General features: G+C 28.7%; 2 long non-coding RNA genes across 2 annotated transcripts; one reads left to right on the forward strand and one right to left on the reverse strand.

Annotated features, from left to right (window-relative positions):
- Positions 1-8,552: 8,552 nt before the first annotated feature.
- Positions 8,553-9,462, forward strand: LOC145100280 (uncharacterized). The gene is made up of 2 exons (XR_013704943.1): positions 8,553-8,663; positions 8,880-9,462. It is a non-coding gene; the product is annotated as an uncharacterized LOC145100280 (long non-coding RNA).
- Positions 9,463-9,914: 452 nt separating this feature from the next.
- Positions 9,915-11,635, reverse strand: LOC145100281 (uncharacterized). The gene is made up of 3 exons (XR_013704944.1): positions 11,442-11,635; positions 10,375-10,455; positions 9,915-10,010 (listed from the first exon to the last, which is right to left on the reverse strand). It is a non-coding gene; the product is annotated as an uncharacterized LOC145100281 (long non-coding RNA).
- Positions 11,636-12,079: the final 444 nt, after the last annotated feature.

Here is a 12,079-nt window from a genome sequence, read left to right on the forward strand (position 1 = left end):
TGCGGCCTAAACCGCACAATACCTCAGTTCGGGGGCGGTATGAGCGGCTTAGGTGGCACAAACCGCGGCCCCAAACCGCAGCCACACCCTCCAGCCTAACTATACAAAAAACATATTATGAAATGCAAAGGTAGGATGAATCATAAATCACTTTTATAACATAAATCATATTTTTATATCACAATTATCTAACATATTGACATAATACATGTACTTGCATCAAATGGAAAAGTTACAACTTAAAGATGCATCATAAATTTGTTTACTACCGATATAATGTATGAAAATCAAATGTACAGCCTTACACTACACAACTTAATGATTTACGCGTCATGTACTTGTATAATCATATATATGCAATAAACTAACAATACCAAGGCTACATGCACATCAAAACCACAAGACTACTTATCAAATGCTCTAAATATCGAATATAACTTATATATCTATGAAAATCGGAAGGACATCACTTCGATTTATGTTTTTTTTTCGGATTTTTTCCAGATAAGTCGTAAACAAACATACCCTAAACATGATAAATGATGATTATAACATAAATAGAGTAAAAATTTTACCATGTTTTCGGGAGATTTCAAATACTTAAGAAAGTTATCCCAAAGAAAAATCAAGAAAAATAAGGGTTGCAATTTTTTTTTAAGAAATTATATTCTGAAAAGGAAAAATCATAGGCCGTCGCAACAACTGCTAAGGTACACAGGCTTTAAACGTTTGTACATTTGCAGATGAAAAATCAAAATCGCAGATAACCCTAATCCATATGTAATTTTAGTGGCTATTTTTATAATTTTGAGGTTTTTTAGTTATTTTCTGCCAAGAGATTAAGAAAAATGAATATATTAATCTTCAATATACTGTTTAGTTATAATTGATTGAAAAAAATATAAACTCGCACAAATATTGAAAAAACTAATAGAAAACTTTTTCATTAGAAAAAACTTATTAATTTTGATGTTAAAATACTCATCTTATATTTTTTTACAATTTTCATGAAAACATATAAGAAAAACTCATAATATGAAGAAATCTCTATTATAATTGCTCATATAACAGTTTGTCATCAAAGGCCCATTGCAACCCAACTTTCCAATAGTTGCACCTTTCACCTCTCACTTCATAAATTCTTTTTGACCAATCACTTTAAATTTTGTGAAGCTTGGACTAACAAATCCAATGATTAGATAAGCTACGCGTTTGTTGTTAATTAGTTTGCTTTGTGATTAAGTTTAAAGAGAAATTTAATATCCTTTTATCTTTTTTTTGTTTTATATATATATATATATATATATATATATATATATATATATATATATATATATATATATATATATATATATATAGAGAGAGAGAGAGAGAGAGAGTTAGGTTCAAATGTTTTCAACAAATATTGTGTGCCTAAATGCACCAATGAGAATTCAAGAAATAATAAATAATTAAATAAATCAATAAAGGGTATTTTGGACCTTTTGTACTTTTAACCAAGGAAATCATTTAATTGAAATCCTACAATTATGGAAATAAAGTAAATATATTTGACCTAATCCTTCACCTTCGTTTCCTGCCTGGAACATCACCACTACAGAGAAGAAATTCAGCGACTTCCCACCATCGATTGCAGCCCTTCCTTGCGATCGATTAAGAGTCATCAGCCATTTTCTGAATGTTTGTGTGTTTCTTTCTTCTCCGATCAACTGAGGATCGAAGTCTTTCCACTTGACGGCAACACTGCTGCCTCCGTTCCATTCCTTTCCACGAGTGGTGGCTGACGGAGACGAAGATAGTGAACCAAGGGAAGCCTGCCGGAGATTAGATCTCCTTTCCTTGCGATCTGTTCAACCACCGGTAAACCCATTGGAGATGCATTCAGGGGCTTTTTCATGGAAGTTGTTCTAACATTATATGTAAGTGGTTGATTTTTCCTAATTTTATTTACCCATTTGATACTATATTCTTGATTTTTTGAGATCCATCATATAAAGATGGTGAAGTCTTCAGTCAATGATTCACTTGCTCAACCTGAATTTTACCAGTACATCAAAAAATCAGATGGTGAAGTCATCCGACTTCAGGCACATAGAATTTTAGAATAGTTTCAGATAACCTATAAACAATTACTTTATCATGTTTGTATTCTTTCTTGTAGAATTTGATATTTGAAAAAGACATTGGTGAAAATTTTATTTCTTATCTTCCTCATGAATATCAAGCACCAAAGGAATAATCTTCAATTAGTAGCAGTAGCAAAATCGTCTTAGTATCTAATATGATGAGGGTAATTCTGCCAGAATAGAATCACGAATTCCAATTTTGTTAGAATGAAATCTAATATGTTGGTTTGATAAAATGTTCACTTCAAATTATTCTACTTATTCTAATGTATGCTGTATAAAATCATGCTCATGTTTATCTCCTTTTTGCAGCTCCTTGTATAAAATCATTCTCATGCAATACAATTCTGACAGAATGCCAATCGCACAAAATGTCAATCTCATAAAATGTTAGCATATTTTGAAGTGACTTAGAGGTCAAACATACACAAAATGTCAATCTCATAACAAGTATATTTGTTTAACTGGTAATGAATTTGTGATACTTTATGATTGACTTTATAGTCTCTACTACATTCTGTCAGAATTTATAGTTTTTATTTTTCTACTATATTTTGTCAAACTTTATAGTCTTTAATACATTCTGTCAGAATTTATAGTTTTTATTCTATTAGAATGCATTGAATTGTTTAATTTTTGAAACTTGATTATGTCTTCTTTGTGGATTTAGGTTTTGAAGAGGCTAACATGGACGTGGAGAAGGAAGAAAACATATAGAACGAGAGTGTATTATACCAGAATGTGTTATGCTACAATGTATAAAGTGTTGCTTAAAAATCATTTCTTTCAGAATGTTGTTATTATTCAATGAATCACATATATACAATGTAATTATTTGTTATATTATTAGTTCAAGAATTGATTTTGTGTATTCTTTCAGAATATATTTACTAGTTTATGGTTGGCATTCTGTCATTCTAACATAATAAAATCGAAAAATATATTTACTAGTTTATTGGTGGCATTCTATCATTCTAACAGAATAAACTGTATTTTTAAATTTGAATTAATTTAAAATATTCATATTTTTAAAAAAGAAAGGAAATAACTATCCCTAAAAATCCGAAAATTTCCTTTTTTTAATATAGGGTAATTGACTAAAATGCCCTTATGCTGAAATTTGTGTGATTATATGGTACATGCTATCCTATTCTACTATCATAGACCCTCTAATCATGACCTTTGATTATATTCCATCCGATGGTCCAAATCTGTGCATTCTGGCACACAATAGCTAGTAAAAACAAAATAATCTAACCCTATATATATATATATATATATATATATATATATATATATATATATATATATATATAGAGAGAGAGAGACTTAGGTTCAAATGTTTTCAGTATCTATTGTGTGCATGTATGATTAATTCTGGACCAATCATTTTAGTTATTTTAAGAAAGTAATTAATGCATATTAAATGTTGAAGATGTAATTAATATCCATTATATCTTCAACATGTAATATGCATTAATTACTTTCTTAAAATAACTAAAATGATTGGTCTACAATCAATCATACATGCACACAATAGATAGTGAAAACAAAATAACCTAACCCTATATATATATATATATATATATATATATATATATATATATATATATATAATTATGGCAACTATAAAATTAATAATATTTTAAGACATTTGTTAGCATTTTAGATAGATATGTAAGTAAATATTAAAAAAAATAAAAAGATATTTGATTTCTCTTATACAAAACATTATTACATATTATTAAGTTTTCTAGTAGTTTTAGTTAGGGTATTTAAATACTTTTGAAATACTTAAACATTCTTTTACTTTTTCACTAGAAAAAAAGTTAATAAAACTATAAAATTTTATATCATTTTAAAGAATATTTATTAAAATGTCATGTTTGAAACTTAAAATCAAGAGTAAATTACACGAATGGTCCCCATGGTTTGGAGTAATTTGCGTGTTTGGTCCCTAACTTATTTTTTAACTCGGAAGGTCCCTACGGTTTGTTTTTGTTACGTGCTTGGTCCCTACGGTTTGCTTTTGTTACGCACTTGGTCACTGTCTTACCTAAAACGACTATTATTTAAATAGGAAAAAATGGTGGGGTAGGTAAGGTAACGTGAGTGGGGTGGGGTTGGGGGTGTGTTTACTTAATTAAATTAAAATATCAAGGGAAAAATAGTATCTTTAGGTAAGACAGGGACCAAGCGCGTAACAAAAACAAACAGTAGGGACCTTCCGAGTTAAAAAAATAAGTTAGGGACCAAACACGCAAATTACCCTAAACCATAGGGACCATTCGTGTAATTTACTCTAAAATCAAAAAATTTGAAATCGATGACGAATCAAACTAGATAGGTTTAGTAACTCTAGCTTATTGCTAGTTGTTCTTTAAATAAAATTTATTTGTTTGTTATTAAAAGAAATGTAGGATTAATATTGTTCTATTTTAAAGAATATTGTTTTGTAAATGGAATGGTTAAAAATATGTTTTGGATGTTATTTTCTTATCCTTGGACCTAAAGTTAGAAGACTTTTGTTAATACCATTTGTTTAAGAATCAGAACATTTTATATAAGTTTCGAAAATATTTATTTTGTATTTGCATCTTAATTTAATGTTCAAATCTACTTTTCGGTTTAAGTATGTTTTTATACAATAACGTATCTATTTATCAATATCAATATATAATAATATAGTTTTAAACAAGTATTTAATGATATTTTATAGGGAAAAAAAACTATATTACCATAAAATTTCAATTTTGACACAGAGTTAGTTTTTTCTCACTTATATCACTATATTTATAATTTTGTTGCAATATCAACCAAATGACCGGTTCTAACTATTCTCCCGCTAACAACTTTTTCCGAATTGCAATAAAGACACTAAGTTTACCAAAATTTCGATTTTGACACCGAATTTCAAATTGCAAGAAAGTTACTATATTATCACAAAATTTCAATTTTGACATGTAGTTACTATATTACATGGCTTCACTTTCATAATATTGTCATGTAATTTATTTGGTAACTTGCTATATTGATGGTAACCGATTAATTGGTTTAAAACGAGTTTGTATGGATCTTTATTTATTTGTTATACAAAGAAATTAACCTTGTAGGGGTATTCATTTATTTGTTGTACAAATCAACCTTGTAGGGGTCTCTATTTACTTTTTGTAGAAATCGAGCTTCAAAACCATAATAGCATCTTCTAAGAAGGTGACTATGCTATTCACTGACTTGTAATTGAGTTTGAACCATTTGATCGATCTTCATTTATTTGTTGTATAAATCGAGCTTCTATATTTAGCATCTAAACCACAATAATATCTATTGAATTGATCAATTGGTTGACTTTACAAGAAAACTGTAAATGTAATAACATAATTGAGAAAAAAAACTCGGTGTTAAAATTTAAAATTTTGTGATAGTATAGTGTCTTTATTGCAATTTAAAACTCGATGTCAAAATCGAAATTTTGATAAATTTAGTGACATTGTTGCAAATTCGAGAAATGTGCTTATTGTGAGAATAAATAGAACCCGTCATCTGATTGATATTACAACAAAATTATAAATATAGCGATATAAGTGAAAAAAAAATAATTCGATGTCAAAATCAAAATTTTACAATAATATAATGACTTTTTTTATAATTTGTCATACTTTATATCCTCTCTAATAAATAAAGAACTTTTTGCCACATGTCACACTCTTATTGATTTGACCACATGTCATTTTGTGGTTATTTTCAATTAATTTTTTTCCACATGACATTTTGTGGTTTTTTTTCATTTTATTAATTTCAACATAATATTTAAATGTAATAATTGCAATAAATATAATAATAAAAAATGCATATCAATATTATTAATTGACTTCCTTCTAATTTCAAATTTTCTAAATTAAAGTTTCATTAGTTTCCTTTGTTCATTTATCTAAATTATTTGTTTAATTTAAAAAGAAAAACAACAATTTAATTTTAATAATTCAGTATTTTTCAATTTTTTTCTTACAAATTCAAACTTCTCAAATGTTTAGAATTTCACACACACACACACACACACACACACACACACACACACACACACACACATATATATATATATATATATATATATATATATATATATATATATATATAAAACGAACCCATGTAATACATGAGTCTAACACCTAATTATCAAAATATATAATATCGTAACTTAGAATTAAGTATGCTAAAAAATATACTTGTGCAAAATAAAATTTATCAATGTATTTATATTTTACCAATTTATGTAATAGTATATTCATCATTTTATGTGATCCTTATTTTGTGTTTTACGAGTTTATGCAACAACATGACTTAGATATATACATTTTTTAATCAATTTAACATGTTGTGTCCAAAATTGATACTATCTCCGTCCCATATTTATTGTTCACTTTTGACTTTTGAAGTCATTATTCTTCAACTTTGACCTTAAATATTTCTGTTTTTGATACATAATATTTGATGCAAAATATATGAATGGATTGTATTTTAAATGTATTTTGATTGTTATAAGTTTCATAAAGTAATATATAACACAAATAAAAATATTTAAGGTCAAAGTTGACGAATAAAGACTTCAAAAGTCAAAAGTGGACAATAATTATGGGACGGAGGGTATATTTTAGTATCGAGATAATGGGTTAATATTATTGGTGACAACTCTTGAACCAACTCGTAACCCGATACTGACCCAACCTGAAAATAAACGGGTTTGGGTTGAGATTTTTCACCTGCCAACCTGCAAACCCACCAACCCGTTTATTTCATGGGTTCGGTTGGGTTATCTGTTTGGGTTCGCATCGCAGGTCAAACCGCTAACCCGTATATATATATATATATATATATATATATATATATATATATATATATATATATATTAATTAAATTTGATTTCCATCCGTATTCGTAATATTCCGTATCATTGTATTTATTCCGTATTCATATGTGATTAATCTGCATTTGCGGTTCATTAATCAGAAAAAGAAAAAATACATGTCGTTATCTCACAAGTCATGAACGAAGAACACATCCACTTTCTATGAATGTTTTCATTTTTCATTTTTATTTGGATGTTATTGACTTTATGAATTTATGTTAATTACTTTAATTATTTTATGAATTTATGTTGAAAAAACCTCATTTTTTAAAGTGTGTTGTTTATTAATTAAACAGGTTATATGGGTTGGGTTTGACCCATTAACTTGTGAACCCGCAAACCCATATACATAAACGGGTTATATGGGTTGGGTTGGGTTGAGGTTTCCAACTCACCAACTCGTGACCCGCCAATTCGTTAACCCATATATTATATAGGTTGGGTTGAGTTTATGTTTTCTGACCCGCCAACCCGTCAACCTGTGACCCGACAACCCGACAACCCGAACCCAACCTAATTGTTAGGCCTAGTCAATATTGTTTGTTCTTTTTGGGATTAAAAGTTTTCTTTTTCCTTGAAATCGACATTATACCTTTTTACTTTTTCCGAATAGGTCATCTTTTTTTTTTCTTTAGAAAAACTTTGTCAAATGTGAGGTTTCTTAGAAAAAAATTAAAAGGTTAGATTTTTCTTCGGAAATAATAAAAGTTTTGAGGGTTTTTTTCTAACAAAAATGAAAAATACAAAATAATTTCTCAACGTTGATAATTAAGCTATTATAATATAACTCATTTCTCAGGGAAAAAAATATATAATTGCCATTTAACCTAGAAAAACCCCAATATATAAACTATTTTATAATATTAACCTTAAAATAAAAGATAAACACATATTTTGTTTAAACTATCACGAATATCATACGAATTTTCTAGGTTTGTCATTTTAGTCTCTAAATTATTTTCGTGACTTTATGAGAGAACAAACTTATAAGTAACATGTCTATTTAGTTATCTAGATTTGTTTTAACCAGTTTGCTTGCCACTTCCACAATATTTGTCATATCAGACTCACAACTTAATAACCATTTTTTCCATCTTTTTAGGTGTTCCTATATATCACAATTACATCAAAGAAGACGAGGTGTTCCTATATATCACAATTACATCAAAGAAGATGACGGAAAATAGAGGCAACCATAACATCTTTTTCTTCATTTCCTCATCAGTTCTACGCTATCACTACTAAAACTTCTTTTTATATAATCTCCACTGAATTTGAGACCAACCAGCACTTCAAAAATCAAAACATTAAAACTGAAACAAAAAATCCCAAAAAATTAAAACACAAACAGTAACAAAATGGAATTCGTCTAAGGCGGTGAGATAATTATGTGAAATCAACAATCAATTAATTGGTTGAAAAATGTGAACCGGCTTAAATCAATAACGTATGTGGGTTATATCTAATTGCTACCTTATATATAAGTGAGATATACATTATCAATTGCTGGAAAGGTAAGATTTTGTTATTGGTTAACATGTCGGCGTTCCCAAAGCCAAAATTAACGTTCCTGTCAATCCACAATCGACGTTCCAAAATGCCGTTCCAGTCTTCCCGAAACGCAAATCAAGGTATTGTCTGTATAATTTTGAAACCGGTGAATATTTTCAGATTGGGTCACGTTCCACTAGCGATATCGAAAACATACCGCAATCCGGTACGCATGTATTTGAACGACGATTGTGGCATGTTTGGCGATCTATGTTACTATGATTTAAAATTTGAGTTCCACTTAATTTGTGGAAAAAAGTAGGGTTTAACAGAAATAAATGTCGATTTCGGTGTAGTGGTCAGATCTACCTCCAAAAATTGCTTGAAAATTGCGAAGAAGCTAAAGATTCATTAGGATTATCTTCGATTTAGAGCAGTTTGTTTAGCTTTGAGAAGCGTGACACGAAGAATCCCTAAACACTTACCATGTCAACTCCCTTGGTTAGTGCTCATTCGAAGAATAAATCAGAATCCACATTCAAATACTTGAAACTTTCTAAACGTCTCCAATGATAAAGCTCACCTCATGGATCTGCTTGAAGCTTCTGATAGCAATCGTCAATGTGTATCTTAATATGGGTGGCTTGTGATTGTTGAAGAAAGTCTTTAAATTTCAATCATAAACCCATTAACTCAAACCAAACACCGCCTCCCATTAACTGTGTGTGTTCCGGAGATGCGAGATGGTGACCTGTCAAGACGAAGATGAGCTGTCAAAAGGTTTTCCTATGTGGACATATTTGTCAATTAATATAAGGGTTTTACTTTGGACACACCAATCTACACATCAATCTATATTATTAGGTTACTAGGTGTGAGACCCGTGTACTACACGGGGGGTTATTACAAGAAATGAATTTTTGCATTTTTATCTCTTAATAGCATCATACTTTCATTTGTATCGCATAATATATTATGATGATATTAAGGGATAAAGAGGCAAGTATGATGCCATTATGGTGTAAAAACAAAATATAAATTATGATGCTATTACACAAATTAATAAACAAAAACAACGGGAGCAGGGGAAATATTATTTAAGAACTACAAAATCATAAAACTAAAGCCAAATATAAGTCTATAATGTTAAAAATTAAACAATCTGTAAAGTAGAATGCTATTACATTATTAAAACAAACATATTTAATGCAGTAAAATCAACAAACACTGTACAATTGGAATAAAAGGAAGTTAATATGTGCTATAAAGAGTATATGTGTTATAAAGATTGATTTTTTATTTGCTTTTTTGCATTGTTAAAGACAAATACGAACGACATACTTAAAACATAATTAAAGACATAAAACATAATTAAAGACAAATACAAACAACATACATAATTACACACAAACACACAGTGATAACACGGTTAAAAAAATAATTGATTTCAGGGCTGGGTAGAAGCATATTCCAACCTTGCGTAGAAGCTGCAAGGTAACAAATATACACTTTATCTAAGCAAATTAGTATAAGATAATGACAGTAAAATGTATGCAGGATGTTGCATTTTTGAAAAATAAATGTCCACATACACAAACAGTAAAACATAGTAGTTTCAATTTGGTGTTTAAAGTGGTAGAAATGTGGTAGTGTACTCATATTTTATCACAAAGTAGTTAGTTGAGAAGGGAAAAAGGTTAATTTACAACAAATACACAAAATAAGGAAATCATTATACAGAAGTGGATGGAGTGTGGATGCAAAATAAGACCGAAAATGATATACAAATCAAGTTTTGTGCAGCACATATAGAACATCTAAAAAGTTAATAATACCTTAAGTACCACCTACCTACTTATACTATCAAGGATGTACCATTCAAATAGACAACAATTTGATAGAGAAAGTCGTCCCCCAGAACAATTGTACCACCTGTGGAGATAACAAACAAATATTTGATTAAAAAGACGTTACTACCCTTATACTCACAAGTAAATTTGGGGGTTATCAATTATAACAAACGAACACCAATAAACAATATGAAACATTTTTACTCATTCAAACAGAATATAAGTATTATGTTATCATGAACAAAAAAAAGATAACAAACAAATTCTTAATTAAAAAGACCATACTACCCTTATACCCACGAGTAACTTTGGGGGTTATCAATACTTAATCGAACCTGTAATAACACCAACAATATACATTTTGAAACATTATTACTCATTCCAAGAAAGTATAAATATTATGTTATCATGAACAAAAAATATACATAATCAAATATATCGTGGCAAATTTAACAATTTTCTAATATTTGCCAAAACATAATGTACACCAAATTGAAACAAAAACAGTCACATCTATAATTTTTTTTAACAAATAAGAGTTTTTTTTTTTTTTTTTTTAAATCACTCGATCATGTGTGTAGTGATAATTTGATGCAAGTGACATTTTTTAATCTTAATTGAAGTTGTATATTAAGATTCTCAGAAACTTGCAAATTACACCAAGTGGGTTATTTCAACTAACCTAAACCATTAACCATTTGGGGGGTTACATAGCAAGCAGTTATATCATCAAACACATAATATTCATTTTGACCAATTATCGAGAAATCCAGACCAAAAATTGTTATGAGCATATAATCAAACAGTTGGTGTGCAGGGATAATTTGATGCAGGTGACATTTTTTAATCTTAATTGAAGTCATTTATTAAGATTCTCAAAAACTTGCAAATTACACAAAGTGGGTTATTTCAACTAACCTAAACCATTAACCATCTGGGGGTTACATAGCAAACAGTTATATCATCAAACACATAAGCTTCATTTGACCAATTATCGAAAAATCCAGACGAAAAACTGTTATGAGCATATAATCAAAAAGTTGGTGTGTAAGGATAGTAGAATCGTACATGTAATAACGCCAACAATTAAACTGAGAACGTGGAAGATCGATAATTGCAAGGGTTACAGCCTGAAGATGGATGTAGATCCTAAAGATCGATGTTGGTAGATCAAGAAATTGGAAGATCGATGATGGAGTTTTGGGCTGGATTGCTGATCGAAGATGGGAAGCTTGATGATGGATTGAGAGAATAATTGGAGGCGTAAATGAGGAGATGTAAAATGAGGGTATCAAAAAGAAATCAATTGTATTAATTATCGCCTTTATTTCTACCAAATTTGTAACCGAAATAAGCTATGTATGTAAACCAATTAGAAAATTACATTTGGAAATAATAAAATTCTAAAAATCTATTAAAATGTCATGTGTCCATATCATTGAGGACATGACATGTGGCAGAAAAATGGTTTTATTTATTAGTGTAGACTTTTTAGGTAAATGATGCTAATTATTATGAGATAATCATTATATTGACATTAATACTAATCATTGCATTGTTTTTTAAAAAGGTAATTTTCTTTCTTTCTATATATATATATATATATATATATATATATATATATATATATATATATATATATATATATATATATATGACTTTTTATTTTTAATTTATAATATGTTTATTATATAACTATATAATTA

The sequence above is a fragment of the Lactuca serriola genome, chromosome 4 (assembly GCF_051521515.1).
Source record: "Lactuca serriola cultivar US96UC23 chromosome 4, Lser_US96UC23_V15, whole genome shotgun sequence".
NCBI lineage: Eukaryota > Viridiplantae > Streptophyta > Magnoliopsida > Asterales > Asteraceae > Lactuca > Lactuca serriola.